This window comes from Oncorhynchus gorbuscha, linkage group LG24 (assembly GCF_021184085.1).
Source record: "Oncorhynchus gorbuscha isolate QuinsamMale2020 ecotype Even-year linkage group LG24, OgorEven_v1.0, whole genome shotgun sequence".
Classification (NCBI taxonomy): domain Eukaryota; kingdom Metazoa; phylum Chordata; class Actinopteri; order Salmoniformes; family Salmonidae; genus Oncorhynchus; species Oncorhynchus gorbuscha.
In genome coordinates, this window is record NC_060196.1 from 420,124 (window position 1) to 441,640 (window position 21,517).

The following is a 21,517-nucleotide window of genomic DNA, read 5'->3' on the forward strand; positions in this document are numbered from 1 at the left end:
TCTTTCTGGCATCTCCTCTTCTCTATCCCTCCCTTTCCTCTTTCTGGCATCTCCCCCTCTCCATCCCTCATTTTCTACTAGTCCCATCGCTCTATTCCTTTAATCTGAAATGTTGAGGATTAAAAAAGGCATCCGTTTCCCCTCTAATTCCCCCCTCCCTCTCAATTCTGTCAAATCGGTGATTTGCAGGGTGAGTGAGGAAAAGAACGGTAAAGGGCTGATATTGACTAAATTGAAGGGTAATCAAGGGAACATTAATGGAGTGAAGAGAGAGAGAGAGAGAGACAGAGAGAGAGAGAGAGAGAGAGAGAGAGAGAGAGAGAGAGAGAGAGAGAGAGACAGAGAGAGACAGAGAGAGAGAGAGAGAGAGAGAGAGAGAGAGAGAGAGAGAGAGAGAGAGAGAGAGAGAGAGAGAGCGAAATAACCGACTATAGAATCACCTTGCTCTCCTAATTTATCCTGACTTTAGCACCATGTGTGAGGGTTTCCACCAATTCAAGGAGCGTTGACCAGAGACACATGGTGACCGTATGGCAACCTAGTCTCTCAATAGACCAATCGGATCATTGATTCAGCAGTTAGGAGGACCTCATTGGCTGGATTATCATCTTGATTATCATCAACATCAGTAGTGTTCTATTGGTGGCTGAAGAGCTCAATTCTGGGATAGATTAGAACTTTAGGTTTGGACCGGGACTTTGGCTGGAGAGTTTATGTAATAGCTAACTGGAGAGAGGGAGGGAGGGAGAGGAGAGGGACGGGGCACGGGACAGAGGGAAAGAGAGGGGGAGGAGAGGAGGACTCAGAGAGAAGGAAAAGCTGATGGGAAATAAGAGAAGCAAAATGAGGAAGGTAAGGGATTATTCCTCAATTATTTACTGTTGTTTAGATGATTTGGGTATTTAGTATTGGAGATCTATTGATTCTATAGATGTGAGAGACAGATGTTTTCTTTTTTATACTGTAGGTGGTGTGAAAGTTACCTTTCTAACTCTTGCAATGTGCATCACTTTTAAAAAATCGACATTGTTTCTTACACATGGACTTTTAGCTGAATCAGAAATATCATTTTTTTAATGTTTATTAGCATTGACGACACTGAGTTGACTGTACAGAATATTGGTTCATACACGCTGCTAGGAATGACTGAAACCAGGAAGCATTGCTACTTTAGTAACAGCATACTGGTTCATACACGCTGCTAGGAATGACTGAAACCAGGAAGCATTGCTACTTTAGTAACAGCATACTGGTTCATACACGCTGCTAGGAATGACTGAAACCAGGAAGCATTGCTACTTTAGTAACAGCATACTGGTTCATACACGCTGCTAGGAATGACTGAAACCAGGAAGCATTGCTACTTCAGTAACAGCATACTGGTCCATACACACTGCTAGGAATGACTGAAACCAGGAAGCATTGCTACTTTAGTAACAGCATACTGGTTCATACACACTGCTAGGAATGACTGAAACCAGGAAGCATTGCTACTTTAGTGATCTGGTCTACAGCCTAGTGTGTCTTAGAAGAACAAGGAACAGGGCTGAACAACTGCTTCACTCACCTGCCATTTTTATTGGCTGAACACACCTTTTCTGATCATTCTGATTGGTTGGCATGTGGTTGGTTAATCGATCTAATTGGTTCCCCTCCCTAAGGGGGTATTGCCCTCGGAGGGGAGCGGAGCCCCATTGGCTGCTGCGGCAATGCCGGGGAGTGTGGGGGCCCTGGAGGAAGAAGAGGAGGAAGATGAAAGGAGAAGAGTGTTTGAGGAGCCTTTGTGTGCTGTGGTCCAGAACTGCACCGTTCTACACAACATCGTGGGCCCCGCCTGCATCTTCCTCAGAGGCGTTCATTCAGAGCCAGCTCGTATGTAACCTTACAGAGATACACACACACAAACCACGCACACACGCACATAGGCACGCATGCACGCACACACTAATGTAAACTACATACTATACTGATATAATAGTCATCCATTTATCGATTTCAGACATTTTGTCTGAACAAATCACCAGTTCTCTGTGGTCCTTGACGAAACTTTTAAAAGAGTGTAACACCATATCAGCTTGTACGTTCACCAAGATCTTACATCCATCCCATAATATCATTTCCATCATGATCCCTTCATCAAACGTCACCCTATCCACAGCTCTGATCCTATCCACTCACCACCCTGTCCACAGCTCTGATCCTATCCACTCACCACCCTGTCCACAGCTCTGATCCTACCCACTCACCACCCTGTCCACAGCTCTGATCCTATCTACTCACCACCCTGTCCACAGCTCTGATCCTATCTACTCACCACCCTGTCCACAGCTCTGATCCTACCCACTCACCACCCTGTCCACAGCTCTGATCCTACCCACTCACCACCCTGTCCACAGCTCTGATCCTATCCACTCACCACCCTGTCCACAGCTCTGATCCTATCCACTCACCACCCTGTCCACAGCTCTGATCCTATCTACTCACCACCCTGTCCACAGCTCTGATCCTACCCACTCACCACCCTGTCCACAGCTCTGATCCTACCCACTCACCACCCTGTCCACAGCTCTGATCCTATCCACTCACCACCCTGTCCACAGCTCTGATCCTATCTACTCACAACCCTGTCCACAGCTCTGATCCTATCTACTCACCACCCTGTCCACAGCTCTGATCCTATCCACTCACCACCCTGTCCACAGCTCTGATCCTATCCACTCACCACCCTGTCCACAGCTCTAATCATATCCACAGCTCTGATCCTATCCCCTCACCACCCTGTCCACAACTCTGATCCTATTCACAGCTCTGATCCTGTCCCCAGCTCTGATCCTATCCCCTCACCACCCTGTCCACAACTCTGATCCTATTCACAGCTCTGATCCTGTCCACAGCTCTGATCCTATCCACTTACCACCCTGTCCAGAACTTTTATCCTATCCACTCACCACCCTGTCCACAACTCTGATCCTATTCACAGCTCTGTTCCTATCCACAGCTCTGATCCTATCCACTTACCACCCTGTCCACAGCTCTGATCCTATCCACTCACCACCCTGTCCACAGCTCTGATCCTATCCACTAACCACCCTGTCCACAACTCTGATCCTATCCACTCACCACCCTATCCACAGCTCTGATCCTATCCACAGCTCTGATCCTACCCACTCACCACCCTGTCCACAGCTCTGATCCTATCCACTCACCACCCAGTCCACAACTCTGATCTTATCCACTCACCACCCTGTCCACAGCTCTGATCCTGTCCACAGCTCTGATCCTATCCACTCACCACCCTGTCCACAACTCTGATCCTATCCACAGCTCTGATACTAGCCACTCACCACCCTGTCCACAGCACTGATCCTATCCACAGCTCTGATCCTATCCACAGCTCTGATACTAGCCACTCACCACCCTGTCCACAGCACTGATCCTATCCACAGCTCTGATACTATCCACAGCTCTGATACTAGCCACTCACCACCCTGTCCACAGCACTGATCCTATCCACAGCTCTGATCCTATCCACAGCTCTGATACTAGCCACTCACCACCCTGTCCACAGCACTGATCCTATCCACAGCTCTGATACTATCCACTCACCACCCTATCCACAGCACTGATCCTATCCACAGCTCTGATCCTATCCACAGCTCTGATACTAGCCACTCACCACCCTGTCCACAGCACTGATCCTATCCACAGCTCTGATACTATCCACTCACCACCCTATCCACAGCACTGATCCTATCCACAGCTCTGATCCTATCCACAGCTCTGATACTAGCCACTCACCACCCTGTCCACAGCACTGATCCTATCCACAGCTCTGATCCTATCCACAGCTCTGATACTAGCCACTCACCACCCTATCCACAGCACTGATCCTATCCACAGCTCTGATCCTATCCACAGCTCTGATACTAGCCACTCACCACCCTGTCCACAGCACTGATCCTATCCACAGCTCTGATACTATCCACAGCTCTGATACTAGCCACTCACCACCCTGTCCACAGCACTGATCCTATCCACAGCTCTGATCCTATCCACAGCTCTGATACTAGCCACTCACCACCCTGTCCACAGCACTGATCCTATCCACAGCTCTGATACTATCCACTCACCACCCTATCCACAGCACTGATCCTATCCACAGCTCTGATCCTATCCACAGCTCTGATACTAGCCACTCACCACCCTGTCCACAGCACTGATCCTATCCACAGCTCTGATACTATCCACTCACCACCCTATCCACAGCACTGATCCTATCCACAGCTCTGATCCTATCCACAGCTCTGATACTAGCCACTCACCACCCTGTCCACAGCACTGATCCTATCCACAGCTCTGATCCTATCCACAGCTCTGATACTAGCCACTCACCACCCTATCCACAGCACTGATCCTATCCACAGCTCTGATCCTATCCACAGCTCTGATACTAGCCACTCACCACCCTGTCCACAGCACTGATCCTATCCACAGCTCTGATACTATCCACTCACCACCCTATCCACAGCACTGATCCTATCCACAGCTCTGATCCTATCCACAGCTCTGATCCTATCCACAGCTCTGATACTAGCCACTCACCACCCTGTCCACAGCTCTGATCCTATCCACAGCTCTGATCCTATCCACAGCTCTGATACTATCCACAGTTCTGATCCTATCCACAGCTCTGATCCTATCCACTCAATATCAGGTTCTATTTCTACGACACCAGCATCTCCCCTGTGACATCATCATCACCATTACATTCTGAACAGCATGATTGGAGGAAACCACTTCTACATCATCTCCACCAAAGATCATCTGTCAACCCTGTGAGTGTCCCATATCCATTGAATCTGCTATAAACTGTTGTTAGTAACTTTCTTTACATATAGAGCACCGTGCAACATTATTTTAGCAAGCAACACGTTCTATGGTAGACCACATCCTGCTGTGTTTTATGTTATAATCTTCCATCATGAAGTGGGAATAATACTGTGAAATTGTAACAATGATGAAAATATCCAATTAGTGTAAGAGCTGTTTGAAAAGAGCACCTGAAAATTCTGCTTGCAATGACTGCAAGCTAGCTGTACCTGTAGACTTCCAGCCATTGCTCTAACGCTACTTAGCATTGGCTCGCAAAACTACCTCTAACTTCCTTAATACTGGACGCAGAGACATACAGAAAAAAGGTGTCCATGAGTTGAGATGACTCTGGGGAAGTAGATAAAGGGAACCATGAGTTGAGATGACTCTGGGGAAGTAGATAAAGGGAACCATGAGTTGAGATGACTCTGGGGAAGTAGATAAAGGTGTCCATGAGTTGAGATGACTCTGGGGAAGTAGATAAAGGGAACCATGAGTTGAGATGACTCTGGGGAAGTAGATAAAGGGAACCACGAGTTGAGATGACTCTGGGGAAGTAGATAAAGGGAACCACGAGTTGAGATGACTCTGGGGAAGTAGATAAAGGGAACCATGAGTTTAGATGTCTCTGGGGAAATAGATAAAGGGAACCATGAGTTTAGATGCCTCTGGGGAAGTAGATAAAGGGAACCATGAGTTTAGATGCCTCTGGGGAAATAGATAAAGGGAACCATGAGTTTAGATGCCTCTGGGGAAGTAGATAAAGGGAACCATGAGTTTAGATGCCTCTGGGGAAATAGATAAAGGGAACCATGAGTTTAGATGCCTCTGGGGAAGTAGATAAAGGGAACCATGAGTTTAGATGCCTCTGGGGAAATAGATAAAGGGAACCATGAGTTTAGATGCCTCTGGGGAAGTAGATAAAGGGAACCATGAGTTTAGATGCCTCTGGGGAAGTAGATAAAGGGAACCATGAGTTTAGATGCCTCTGGGGAAATAGATAAAGGGAACCATGAGTTTAGATGCCTCTGGGGAAATAGATAAAGGGAACCATGAGTTGAGATGACTCTGGGGAAGTAGATAAAGGGAACCACGAGTTGAGATGACTCTGGGGAAGTAGATAAAGGGAACCACGAGTTGAGATGACTCTGGGGAAGTAGATAAAGGGAACCATGAGTTTAGATGCCTCTGGGGAAATAGATAAAGGGAACCATGAGTTTAGATGCCTCTGGGGAAATAGATAAAGGGAACCATAAGTTTAGATGCCTCTGGGGAAGTAGATAAAGGGAACCATGAGTTTAGATGCCTCTGGGGAAGTAGATAAAGGGAACCATGAGTTTAGATGCCTCTGGGGAAATAGATAAAGGGAACCATGAGTTTAGATGCCTCTGGGGAAATAGATAAAGGGAACCATGAGTTTAGATGCCTCTGGGGAAGTAGATAAAGGGAACCAAAACCCTGAAGGGTCCCTTTAATTGATACCCAGAAAGGACTTGATCGGGATAAAATCCTTAAGGTTTCTATGTTTAGAGTAGAACAAACAAAGATAAAAGAGAACGAAGTCCTACAACAGATTGTTCTGTAGATGTTGTTGAAGACAGAGTGTGTGGCGATGACATGGTCAGTGCTCAGCCTGTTCCTCAACGTTGTAATTTAGATGATGGATTCATCTCCTGCTCACCGAGCGAGCAGCGTCTGATATGGCCTCTTATTCCAGATTAATGTCTTTGTTCGAGTGAGAAGAGATCATATTGTCTCAGTCCCAAGTGGCACCCTATTCCGTATTTAGTGCATTACTTTTAACCAGGGCTCTGGTCAAAAGTAGTGCACTACATGGGGAATATGGTACCATTTTGTACACAGCCACAATCACACACATAGGGGAGTAATTTCCTGATAGCAGCTATGCTAGGCTAATGCTAAGTACTATTAGCTCTGTGTTTTTTTCCCATTTGGGCCAGGTACTTAGAGTAACTGACGAGCTAGCACTTGATAGAGGATCTGTCCTTAGATGGACTGTTGGGGAGAAATATCACATGTGGGGAGATGGTGTGGTTTTGATTCCGTCAATTTGAATTGGAGATGCTTATTAGTGATGGGTATTTCATGAACCAACAGCTTTTTTTGATGAACGTTGGAAATCAAATCGCATTAGTGAAAGAGCCGTTCATTTGGCGCCCTGATTTGCATACTGCTGCTACTGCTTTATGAGCTCAAAACAATGATTATCTGCAGATACGTTACAGCAACATTATCTAACGTTACAACATTATCTAAAGAGGGTGAATCCTCACTGCAGAAACAATACATAGCGGGGAGAGCACGTCATTCTGGTCGCTCATTTTAGCAATGCGTAACAAAAATTGCAGCAGATCTACGTTAACACTTTGGCCAGGTAAAAAATGCATTTGAATATGCATCTAACAGTCTGATATAATGGTAGCATACTTTATGTTATTTATGTTTCAATGTGTTCACAGTTCTGAAGAGCCGTTCGGCAGTCAAACGATGCGCCTCACAGAACAGTTTCAGGAACACCCATCCCTCATGCTGATGGGAGGCCAGCATAGAGGCATGTGGGCAGGGATTGGTCAATTTGAAAGCAATGGACCATTTGAACCAACCAGAGAGTGTAGTACTGCTATCTATACAGGGCTGTCAATCGATCAGATCATTAGAACCTTTTCTACAAAGGTTTGACCTAAAAGCTACACTGGCGAGGAGGGTAAATGGCAGGGATTCGGACCATTTGAACCACTCATGTTATTATGAGTTAGAATGGCATAAGGGTTAATAGTCTATTGATACGGAACACAAAGTACTGGTTATGTAATCCTACAATCCCCTGTTCTCTGAAATGGAGAGGAAAGCTGATCTCATGTCTGAGACCAGTTGGAGGTGTCTGTAGGTCCAGAGTGGATTTATGAGCTATGATGGTGCATATTGCTGGGGATATGAACCTATAAGAGCTATGATGATGCATATCGCTGGGGATATGAACCTATAAGAGCTATGATGATGCGTATTGCTGGGGATATGAACCTATAAGAGCTGTGATGATGCATATTGCTGGGGATATGAACCTATAAGAGCTATGATGATGCGTATTGCTGGGGATATGAACCTATAAGAGCTGTGATGATGCATATCGCTGGGGATATGAACCTATAAGAGCTATGATGGTGCATATTGCTGGGGATATGAACCTATAAGAGCTATGATGATGCATATCACTGGGGATATGAACCTATAAGAGCTATGATGATGCGTATTGCTGGGGATATGAACCTATAAGAGCTGTGATGGTGCATATTGCTGGGGATATGAACCTATAAGAGCTATGATGATGCGTATCGCTGGGGATATGAACCTATAAGAGCTATGATGATGTGTATTGCTGGGGATATGAACCTATAATAGCTATGATTATGTGTATTGCTGGGGATATGAACCTATAAGAGCTGTGATGATGCGTATTGCTGGGGATATGAACCTATAAGAGCTATGATGATGTGTATTGCTGGGGATATGAACCTATAAGAGCTATGATGATGTGTATTGCTGGGGATATGAACCTATAAGAGCTATGATGGTGCATATTGCTGGGGATATGAACCTATAAGAGCTATGATGATGCATATCGCTGGGGATATGAACCTATAAGAGCTATGATGATGCGTATTGCTGGGGATATGAACCTATAAGAGCTGTTATGATGCGTGTTGCTGGGGATATGAACCGATAAGAGCTGTGATGATGCGTATTGCTGGGGATATGAACCTATAAGTCCAACCAAGCCCCAACACCTTGGTTGGAAGGTGAAAGTCTAAATACAATTGTGTGTGTCTGTGTGTAAACAAGTCGATGAGCATAGTGCCTATCATCATTAGTAATTTATCTTGATGAGCATAGTGCCTATCATCATTAGTAATTTATCTTGATGAGCATAGTGCCTATCATCATTAGTAATTTATCTTGATGAGCATAGTGCCTATCATCATTAGTAATTTATCTTGATGAGCATAGTGCCTATCATCATTAGTAATTTATCTTGATGAGCATAGTGCCTATCATCATTAGTAATTTATCTTGATGAGCATAGTGCCTATCATCATTAGTAATTTATCTTGATGAGCATAGTGCCTATCATCATTAGTAATTTATCTTGATGAGCATAGTGCCTATCATCATTAGTAATTTATCTTGATGAGCATAGTGCCTATCATCATTAGTAATTTATCTTGATGAGCATAGTGCCTATCATCATTAGTAATTTATCTGGATACTGTTTAGCATACATATAATCTCTCTCCTGTTCACTCTAATCCAATCCTGTTGTATTACTATTCCTGGTGATGTGGTTGTGATGTCATTGGCTGTCAGTCACAGAACAAAAGACAGAACACGTGTGAAACAAGGCCATCGGGACACAACTCTCCAGCCACCCTAGAGAGCACGCGGCCGGGAGAAAGTGGGTGTGCTTAGGCAAATCCTTTCAACAAAAGTAGAGCAAATCTCTCAATTGCTGTGAATTAGAACCCATTGTGCATTTAGATTACATCATAGTATTCACACTGACGTTCGGGTCATCATTCAAATAACATGTTATTAGTCACGTGCTTAGCAGATGTTATTGCGGGTGGAGCAAAAGGCTTGTTTGCGGGTGGAGCAAAAGGCTTGTTTGTGGGTGGAGCAAAAGGCTTGTTTGCGGGTGGAGCAAAAGGCTTGTTTGCGGGTGTAGCAAAAGGCTTGTTTGCGGGTGGAGCAAAAGGCTTGTTTGCGGGTGGAGCAAAAGGCTTGTTTGCGGGTGTAGCAAAAGGCTTGTTTGCGGGTGGAGCAAAAGGCTTGTTTGCGGGTGGAGCAAAAGGCTTGTTTGCGGGTGGAGCAAAAGGCTTGTTTGCGGGTGGAGCAAAAGGCTTGTTTGCGGGTGTAGCAAAAGGCTTGTTTGCGGGTGGAGCAAAAGGCTTGTTTGCGGGTGGAGCAAAAGGCTTGTTTGCGGGTGGAGCAAAAGGCTTGTTTGCGGGTGGAGCAAAAGGCTTGTTTGCGGGTGGAGCAAAAGGCTTGTTTGCGGGTGGAGCAAAAGGCTTGTTTCCGGGTGGAGCAAAAGGCTTCTTTGCGGGTGGAGCAAAAGGCTTGTTTGCGGGTGGAGCAAAAGGCTTGTTTGCGGGTGTAGGGAAAATCTTTCTGACATTCATCAGAAAGAATGACAAAGCTTTTGATATCATTGAGATAAATGATGGACTTTGAGTTTGTGAACGAGAGATTTGTGCCTTTACTTTTAGCAAACAGATGTGGCTTATTATGGCAGCGTCATCACTTCAGCATCAGATGTGCTGCGACTATCCTCCACCATCCAAACTCAATATCTTACATGCATCCTATAGAAGTATCTCTGGTTTAGGACTCAAAACATTACTGTATTTATTTTTCATTTGTATTTAACCTGTATTTAACTAGGCAAGTCAGTTAAGAACAAACTCTTATTTACAATGATGATCTGATGATGATCTGATGATGGCCTGGGATTAAAAATATATAAATGAAAACAATATAAATAGGACAAAACACACATCACAACAAGAGAGACAACACTACATAAAGAGAGACCTAACACAACAACATAGCAAGGCAGCAACACATGACAACAGAACACTACATAAAGAGAGACCTAACACAACAACATAGCAAGGCAGCAACACATGACAACACAACACTACATAAAGAGAGACCTAAGACAACAACATAGCAAGGCAGCAACACATGACAACACAACACTACATAAAGAGAGACCTAACACAACAACATAGCAAGGCAGCAACACATGACAACACAACACTACATAAAGAGAGACCTAAGACAACAACATAGCAAGGCAGCAACACATGACAACACAACACTACATAAAGAGAGACCTAACACAACAACATAGCTAGGCAGCAACACATGACAACACAACACTACATAAAGAGAGACCCAAGATAACAACATAGCAAGGTAGCAACACATGACAACACAACACTACATAAAGAGAGACCTAACACAACAACATAGCAAGGCAGCAACACATGACAACACAGAATGGTATAAACAAAACATAACATGGTAGCAACACAACATGGTAGCAGCACAAAACATGGTACAAACATTATTGGGCACAGACAACAGCACAAAGGGCAAGAAGGTAGAGACAACAGTACATCACACTTAGCAGCCACAACTGTCAGTAAGAGTGTCCATGATTGAGTCTTTGAATGAAGAGATGGAGATAAAGCTGTCCAGTTTGAGTGTTTGTTGCAGCACGTTCCAGTCACTAGCTGTAGCGAACTGAAAAGAGGAGTATATCCTATAGAAAACTTCCTCGGTTAGGACTCTTTATTTAGCTAATTATGCCACTTCTGAAGGTAATTGTTTGCACCAGATGTTATTTAGGGGCTTCATAGCAAACGGGTGAATACATAAGAATGGACCACTTTTCAGTAAAGTCCTTTTTTTTTTCATTTCACTTCACCAATTTGGACTATTTTGTGAATGTCCATTACATAAAATCCAAATAAAAACCTATTTAAATGACAGGTTGTAATGGAACAGAATAGGAAAAACACCAAGGGGGATGAATACTTTTGCAAAGCTCTGTATCTCTGGTTTAGGACTCAATATGTTACTGTTACATACAATTGAAGTCGGACGTTTACATACAAGTAGGTTGGAGTCATTAAATCTTGTTTTCAACCACTCCACAAATTTCTTGTTAACCAACTATAGCTTTGGCAAGTCGGTTAGGACATCTACTTTGTGCATGACAAGTAATTTTTCCAAAAATTGCTTACAGACAGATTGTTTCATATATATTTCACTGTATCAGAATTCCAGTGGGTCAGAAGTTAACATACACTATGTTGACTGCGCCTTTAAACAGCTTGGAAAATTCCAGAAAATGATGTCATGGCTTTAGAAGCTTCTGATAGACAAATTTACATAATTTGAGTCAAGTGGAGGTGTGCCTGTGGATGTATTTCAAGGCTTCCCTTCAAACTCAGTGCCTCTTTGCATGACATCATGGGAAAATCAAAAGAAGCAATTTCCAAACGCCCGAAGGTACCAGGTTCATCTGTACAAACAATAGTACATAAGTATAAACACCGTGGGACCACGCGGCCGTCATACCGCTCAGGAAGAAGACGCCTTCTGTCTCCTAGAGATGAACGTACTTTGGTGCAAAAAGTGCAAATAGACCCCAGAACAACAGCAAAGGACCTTGTAAAGATGCTGGAGGAAAAAGGTACAAAAGTATCTATATCCACAATAAAAACGAGTCCTATATCAACATACAGCACTCCTTCCGTGGCCTCCAACTGCTCTTAAATGCGAGTAAAACCAAATGCATGCTTTTCAACCGATCGCTGCCTGCACCCGCATGCCCGACTAGCTTCACCACCCTGGATGGTTCCGACCTTGAATATGTGGACATCTATAAGTACCTAGGTGTCTGGCTAGACTGCAAACTCTCCTTCCAGACCCACATCAAACATTTCCAATCGAAAATCAAATCAAGAGTCGGCTTTCTATTCCGCAACAAAGCCTCCTTCACTCACGCTGCCAAGCTTACCCTAGTAAAACCTACCGATCCTCGACTTCGGCGATGTCATCTACAAAATGGCTTCCAACACTCTACTCAGCAAACTGGATGCAGTCTATCACAGTGCCATCCGTTTTGTCACTAAAGCACCTTATACCACCCACCACTGCGACTTGTATGCTCTAGTCGGCTGGCCCTCACTACATATTCGTCGCCAGACCTACTGGCTCCAGGTCATCTACAAGTCCATGCTAGGTAAAGCTCCGCCTTATCTCAGTTCACTGGTCACGATGGCAACACCCATCCGTAGCACGCGCTCCAGCAGGTGTATCTCACTGATCATCCCTAAAGCCAACACATCATTTGGCCGCCTTTCGTTCCAGTACTCTGCTGCCTGTGACTGGAACGAATTGCAAAAATCGCTGAAGTTGGAGACTTTTATCTCCCTCACCAACTTCAAACATCAGCTATCCGAGCAGCTAACCGATCGCTGCAGCTGTACATAGTCTATAGGAAAATAGCCCACCCATTTTCACCTACCTCATTCCCATACTGTTTTTATACTGTTTTTATTTATTTATTTTTCTGCTCTTTTGCACACCAATATCTCTACCTGTACATGACCATCTGATCATTTATCACTCCAGTGTTAATCTGCAAAATTGTATTATTCGCCTACCTCCTCATGCCTTTTGCACACATTGTATATAGACTGCCCATTTTTTTCTAATGTGTTATTGACTTGTTAATTGTTTATTCCATGTGTAACTCTGTGTTGTCTGTTCACACTGCTATGCTTTATCTTGGCCAGGTCGCAGTTGCAAATGAGAACTTGTTCTCAACCAGCCTACCTGGTTAAATAAAGGTGAAATAAAAAAATAAAAAATAAAAAATAAAAAACCTGAATGGCCGCTCAACAAGGAAGAAGCCACTGCTCCAAAACCGCCATAAAAAAGCCAGACTATGGTTTGAAACTGCACATGGGGACAAAGATTCTACTTTTTGGAGAAATGTCCTCTGGTCTGATGAAACAAAAATAGAACTGTTTGGCCGCAATGACGATCGTTATGTTTGGAGGGAAAAGGGGGAGGCTTGCAAGTCAAAGAACACCATCCCAACCGTGAAGCACAGCATCATGTTGTGGGGGTGCTTTGCTGCAGGAGGGACTGGTGCACTTCACAAAATAGATGAAATCATGAGGATGGAAAAATATGTGGATATATTGAAGCAACATCTCAAGACATCAGTCAGGAAGTTAAAGCTTGGTCGCAAATGAGTCTTCTAAATGGACAATAACCCCAAGCATACTTCCAAAGTTGTGGCAAACTGGCTTAAGGGCAACAAAGTTAAGGTACTGGAGTGGCCATCAGAAAGCCCTGACCTCAATCCCATAGAAAAATTGTGGGCAGAACTGAAAAAGCATGTGCGAGCAAGGAGGCCTACAAACCTGACTCAACTCTGTCAGGAGAAATGGGCCAAAATTCACAGAACTTATTGTGGGAAGCTTGTGGAAGGCTACTCGAAACGTTTGACCCAAGTTAAACATTTTAAGGCAATGCTACCAAATACTAATTGAGTGTGTGAACATTTCTGACCCACTGGGAATGTGATGAAAAAAATAAAAGCTGAAATAAATAATTCTCTCTGCTATTATTCTCACATTTCACATTATTAAAATAAAGTGGTGATCCTAAATTACCTAATACAGTCAATTTTTACAAAAAAAATGAGTTTAAATGTATTTGGTTAAGGTGTATGTAAACCTCCGGCTTTCAACTGTATATCCTACAGAAGAATCTCTGATTTAGGACTCAATACGTTACTGTATCATATATCCTACAGAAGAATCTCTGGTTTAGGACTGTTTGACCTACGACCCTGGCTGCATGGCAACTCTGACCCTGTAATCTGTTTTGACCTTTGACCCTGGCTGCAGGGCAACTTTGGCCCTGTAATCTGTTTGACCTATGACCCTGGCTGCATGGCAACTCTGGCCTTGTAATCTGTTTTGACCTATGACCCTGGCTGCATGGCAACTCTGGCCCTGTAATCTGTTTTGACCTATGACCCTGGCTGCATGGCAACTCTGACCCTGTAATCTGTTTTGACCTTTGACCCTGACTGCATGGCAACTTTGGCCCTGTAATCTGTTTGACCTATGACCCTGGCTGCATGGAAACTTTGGCCTTGTAATCTGTTTGACCTATGACCCTGGCTGCATGGCAACTCTGGGTCTGTAATCTGTTTTGACCTATGACCCTGGCTGCATGGCAACTCTGGCCCTGTAATCTGTTTTGACCTACGACCCTAGCTGCATGGCAACTCTGACCCTGTAATCTGTTTTGACCTATGACCCTGGCTGCATGGCAACTCTGGGCTTGTAATCTGTTTTGACCTATGACCCTGGCTGCATGGAAACTTTGGCCTTGTAATCTGTTTGACCTATGACCCTGGCTGCATGGCAACTCTGGGTCTGTAATCTGTTTTGACCTATGACCCTGGCTGCATGGCAACTCTGGCCCTGTAATCTGTTTTGACCTACGACCCTAGCTGCATGGCAATTTTGGCCCTGTAATCTGTTTGACCTATGACCCTGGCTGCATGGCAACTCTGGGTTTGTAATCTGTTTTGACCTATGACCCTGGCTGCATGGCAACTCTGGCCCTGTAATCTGTTTTGACCTATAACCCTGGCTGCATGGCAACTCTGGCCCTGTAATCTGTTTTGACCTATGACCCTGGCTGCATGATGAAATGTTATTTGTCACATGAATGAAACATTATTTGTAACATGCTTAGTAAACAACAAGTAGACTAACAGTGAAATGCATACCTGGTCACTGGCAGAACCCACCGTGTGTGTGTGTGTGTGTGTGTGTGTGTGTGTGTGTGTGTGTGTGTGTGTGTGTGTGTGTGTGTGTGTGTGTGTGTGTGTGTGTGTGTGTGTGTGTGTGTGTGTGTGTGTGTGTGTGTGTGTGTGTGTGTGTGTGTGTGTGTGTGTGTGTGTGTGTGTGTGTGTGTGTGTGTGTGTGTGTGTGTCCAGTCATTGGCAGAACCTACTGTGTGTTTGAGACTGACTACAGTCAGATTGCACAACATCACTGATTACTCTACAAATCCCCTTGCAACAAACTGATCCCCTCTAACACGCTGCCTGTGTCTACCTCACACTGACTACATCCCAAATGGCACCCTTTTCCCACATAGTACACTGCTTTGGATTGATGAGCCCTGGTCAAAGTAGTGCACTATACATGGAATAGGGTGCCATTTGGGACATGACGCTTCGATGTAGCCTACCACTGACAGACAGAGCAGTGCAGCCAATCACAGGGGACGGAATAGGACTGTGTTGAGCGAACTGAGGGGTTGCTAAAGCCAGTCAGATCACATGCTGTGTAATCCTGTAACAAATCGCCGGTCTGGCTGCGTAACATGTATTGATGGGGTTTTAGAGATGAGGGAGGGAGAGAGGGAGGGAGGCAACATGCGTGAGAGAGAAGTGAATGAATCCTCTGTATTTAAGATTATGCCATCTCTCACTCTAAAATGATTCCCTATCAAATGATTCCTTATCAAATGAGTCCATATCAAATGAGTCCATATCAAATGATTCCCTATCAAATGAGTCCATATCAAATGAGTCCATATCAAATGATTCCCTATCAAATGAGTCTATATCAAATTATTCCCTATCAAATGAGTCCATATCAAATGAGTCCATATCAAATGATTCCCTATCAAATGAGTCCATATCAAATTATTCCCTATCAAATGAGTCCATATCAAATGAGTCCATATCAAATGATTCCCTATCAAATGATTCCCTATCAAATGAGTCCATATCAAATGATTCCCTATCTAATGAGTCCATATCTAATGAGTCCATATCTAATGAGTCCATATCAAATGATTCCATATCTAATGAGTCCATATGAAATGCTTTACTACCTGTCCAGTTCAGTCCGCAACATTCAGATGGAGCTAAATCAAAGATGTGCAGTTCTCTTTGTTTTTATGAGGATGTTTCTCTGTCAGCCATTGTGTGTGTGTGTATTTCTGTCCATCTACACTACAGTATATTCAGGGTCCTTATAGTTGTGTGTGTGTCTGTTTCCGTGCGAGCTAACACACTGCGTCTGTCACTCTGTGTGTGTCCCCTCCAATGTGAAACCCTGCAGGACAGAGACCTACGGCCAGAAGAGATTGAAGGTACAGATATAAGAGACATTACACAGAGCCAGTCAACACCATCATCCTCCCTCTGTCCCTGTTTCTCTCAGTCAACACCATCATCCTCCCCTGTCCCTGTTTCTCTCAGTCAACACCATCATCCTCCCTCTGTCCCTGTTTCTCTCAGTCAACACCGTCATCCTCCCTCTGTCCCTGTTTCTCTCAGTCAACACCGTCATCCTCCCCCTGTCCCTGTTTCTCTCAGTCAACATCCTCCCCTGTCCCTGTTTCTCTCAGTTAACACCATCATCCTCCCTCTGTCCCTGTTTCTCTCAGTCAACACCGTCATCCTCCCTCTGTCCCTGTTTCTCTCAATCAACACCGTCATCCTCCCTCTGTCCCTGTTTCTCTCAGTCAACACCGTCATCCTCCCTCTGTCCCTGTTTCTCTCAGTCAACACTGTCATCCTCCCTCTGTCCCTGTTTCTCTCAGTCAACACCGTCATCCTCCCTCTGTCCCTACAGTCAACACCGTCATCCTCCCTCTGTCCCTGTTTCTCTCAGTCAACACCGTCATCCTCCCTCTGTCCCTGTTTCTCTCAGTCAACACCGTCATCCTCCCCTGTCCCTGTTTCTCTCGGTCAACACCGTCATCCTCCCTCTGTCCCTGTTTCTCTCAGTCAACACCGTCATCCTCCCTCTGTCCCTGTTTCTCTCAGTCAACACCGTCATCCTCCCCTGTCCCTGTTTCTCTCGGTCAACACCGTCATCCTCCCTCTGTCCCTGTTTCTCTCAGTCAACACAGTCATCCTCCCTCTGTCCCTGTTTCTCTCAGTCAACACCGTCATCCTCCCTCTCTCCCTGTTTCTCTCAGTCAACACCGTCATCCTCCCCCTGTCCCTGTTTCTCTCAGTCAACACCGTCATCCTCCCTCTGTCCCTGTTTCTCTCAGTCAACACCATCATCCTCCCTCTGTCCCTGTTTCTCTCAGTCAACACCGTCATCCTCCCCTGTCCCTGTTTCTCTCGGTCAACACCGTCATCCTCCCTCTGTCCCTGTTTCTCTCAGTCAACACCATCATCCTCCCTCTGTCCCTGTTTCTCTCAGTCAACACCATCATCCTCCCTCTGTCCCTGTTTCTCTCAGTCAACACCGTCATCCTCCCTCTGTCCCTGTTTCTCTCAGTCAACACCGTCATCCTCCCTCTGTCCCTGTTTCTCTCAATCAACACCGTCATCCTCCCTCTGTCCCTGTTTCTCTCAGTCAACACCGTCATCCTCCCTCTGTCCCTGTTTCTCTCAGTCAACACCGTCATCCTCCCACTCCTGTTTCTCTCAATCAACACCATCATCCTCCCTTTGTCCCTGTATCTCTCAGTCAACACAATCATCCTCCCACTCCGTTTCTCTCAGTCAACACCACCATCATCCCCCTCTCCCTGTTTCAATCAGTCAACACCACCATCATTCCTCTCTCCCTGTTTCAATCACTCAACACCACCATTCTCCCTCTCACCCTTTTTCTCTCTCCATCTTCCTGTCTTTTTTTTCCATACATACTCACATTTTCAACATATTGTATTTACTCCCAGACAACACCAATAAATCACAGTGTTCTGGCTCTACTGTGTTGTCCTCCCTCAAACTTAAAGATACTTTAATGTGGCTGCAGGATATTTTACACCGCTCATACAGGAGTAATAGAGACCTTGTTCCCAATTGTATAAAACAAAATGTATCAGGGGGGCTGCAGCACCCTCATCCCTCCTACTTCCTGCAGCTATGGGTGTGGCTTGTCGTCAAAGAGTCTAAAATGAATATAAGAAACAATGTCTATTTTTTTCATTTCTATTCAATACCCCACCGCTCTCCTCCCATTCCCCCATACATCTCTCCTCACCCTTATCTACCCCTCACCCCTCTCTCCTCTCCCCATCCCCCTCCTCCCTGTGCAGAGCTGAAGGAGGCGTTCGGGGAGTTTGATAAGGATAAAGATGGCTACATCAGCTGTAAGGAACTGGGAGAGTGCATGAGGACTATGGGGTACATGCCCACTGAGATGGAGCTCATCGAACTCAGTCAGAACATCTGTGAGTCACACACACACGCACGCATACACACACACACGCACGCACGCACACGCACACACACACACACACACGGATGTAAAGACATACATGCACACATTGTGAGTGTTCACGCACGCAGCGCACACACTCACATTAACCAGAGGAAGCAAGGGCATACCCTCTGTGTATAGTATTTGAAGCTCTTCAGCTCTTCATCACCCCTGTGACCATTTCTGTAATGACTCTTGTTTCCCTCTAGGTGGCGGCAGAGTGGACTTTGAGGACTTTGTGGAGCTGATGGGTCCTAAGATGTTGGCAGAGACAGCAGACATGATAGGAGTGAAGGAGCTCAGGGATGCTTTCAAAGAAGTACGAAGAGACAATATTAATCTTATTATATCTGTTAACACAAATGAAATGACAAGTTATTTTATCTTAACCTGCTCTTTCTATCCATTTAATCTCTCCTCTCCCCCTCCCTTTCTACCACTCTCTCTCCCTCACCTCACTTTACTTCCTCCTGTCCTCCTCCTCCTTCTTCTTCTCCAGTTTGACTCTAACGGGGACGGTCAGATAAGCCTGGCTGAACTGAAGGAGGCCATGAAAAAGCTGGTGGGGGAGCAGCTCAACCAACCAGAGATTGACGAGATCCTCCGAGATGTCGACCTCAACGGGGACGGCCTGCTCGACTTCGAGGGTGAGGGGAGAGGGGGGATGAGGGGGAGAAGGTGAGGGGAGAGTGGGACAGTTTGGTGGACTATGAGGGGAATGGGAGAGAGGGGGAGTAGGAGGGGGAGAGAGGCGAAAGAGGGAAGAGAAAAGGAGATGATTTGGTGAACTTGAAAGGGGAGAGCGGGTGAGTGAGGAGGGGAGAAAGGGGGAGGAAAGGGTGTGGAGAGGAGTAGAAAGAAACTAATAGAGAAAGAAGGAGAGAGAGGGGAGAAGGGGAGAACTAATGGATCAGAGAGGAAATGTGACATTGAGATATGATGAAGGTTGCTCTCCACTACAACACTATGTTCACTCTGTTTCACCATACTAAACTCACAATGTTGTGACAATGCTCACCATGTTGTCACTATACTATTACTCACCATGTTGCCTCTATACTAATACTCTCCGTGTTGTCACTATACTAATACTCTCCGTGTTGTCACTACACTACTACTCTCCGTGTTGTCACTACACTACTACTCTCCGTGTTGTCACTACACTACTACTCTCCGTGTTGTCACTCCACTACTACTCTCCGTGTTGTCACTACACTACTACTCTCCGTGTTGTCACTACACTACTACTCTCCGTGTTGTCACTACACTAATACTCTCCGTGTTGTCACTACACTAATACTCTCCGTGTTGTCACTACACTAATACTCTCCGTGTTGTCACTACACTAATACTCTCCGTGTTGTCACTACACTAATACTCTCCGTGTTGTCACTACACTAATACTCTCCGTGTTGTCACTACACTACTACTCTCCGTGTTGTCACTACACTACTACTCTCCGTGTTGTCACTACACTACTACTCTCCGTGTTGTCACTACACTACTACTCTCCGTGTTGTCACTACACTACTACTCTCCGTGTTGTCACTACACTACTACTCTCCGTGTTGTCACTACACTACTACTCTCCGTGTTGTCACTACACTACTACTCTCCGTGTTGTCACTACACTACTACTCTCCGTGTTGTCACTACACTACTACTCTCCGTGTTGTCACTACACTACTACTCTCCGTGTTGTCACTACACTACTACTCCCAGTGTTGTCAAGACACTAATAAAATGTAGCTGATATTTTGTGTTCTTTCCACAGAGTTTGTCAGGATGATGTCTCGCTGACTCTCCTGGCCAGAAGACTGTGATGACATGACTTTAAGAGACTAGTAAACAACACAACCTCCTCTGTTAGATGTTATGGACCAGTCCTCAGTATGTTGTTGTACATGTAATTACAGTATTATTGATGTACAAATATTTCATGTTGTTTTTAGGGTATTTGTTCTTACTTTTTTTTTCATTGCTATATCAACAATCCCTCCTAATACTGTATCTTTTTGTTGTATAACTGTAAAACTGTAATGATAATAATAACAATAATAATAATAATATTTGTAAAGTGCTTTTCATGTAGTATGTTAAATGCTACACTATGTTATCAGCTAGTATTGCTTTTGTATAGTTTCAACCAGTAATTTTAAAAGTAGTGCTCACAAGCAAAAATGGGTCCCCTTAAATGTGTATTACAGCATCCATTTTGTATGATATGTTACGTCCTACAAAATATCCACATATATATATATATCAGTTGAAGTCGGAAGTTTACATACACTTAGGTTGGAGTCATTAAAACTCATTTTTCAACCACTCCACAAATTTCTTGTTAATGAATTTTGGCACATTCCTCCTGACAGAACTGGTGTAACTGAGTCAGGTTTGTAGGCCTCCTTGCTCGCACACACTTTTTCAGTTCTGCCCACAATTTTCCTATAGGATTGAGGTCAGGGATTTGTGATGGCCAATCGAATACCTTGACTTTGTTGTCCTTAAACCATTTTGCCACAACTTTGGATGTATGCTTGGGGTCAGTGTCCATTTGGAAGACCCATTTGCGACCAAGCTTTAACTTCCTGAATGATGTCTTGAGATGTTGCTTTAATATATCCACATATTTTTCATTCCTCATGACGCTATCTATTTTGTGAAGTGCACCAGTCCCTCCTGCAGCAAAGCACCCCCACAACATGATGCTGCCACCCCCGTGCTTCATGGTTGGGACGGTGTTCTTCGGCTTGCAAGCCTCCCCTTTTTCCCTCCAAACA

General features: G+C 44.7%; 1 pseudogene; it reads left to right on the forward strand.

The window, feature by feature from the left end:
* Positions 1-802: 802 nt before the first annotated feature.
* Positions 803-20,774, forward strand: LOC124013011 (annotated as a pseudogene).
* Positions 20,775-21,517: the final 743 nt, after the last annotated feature.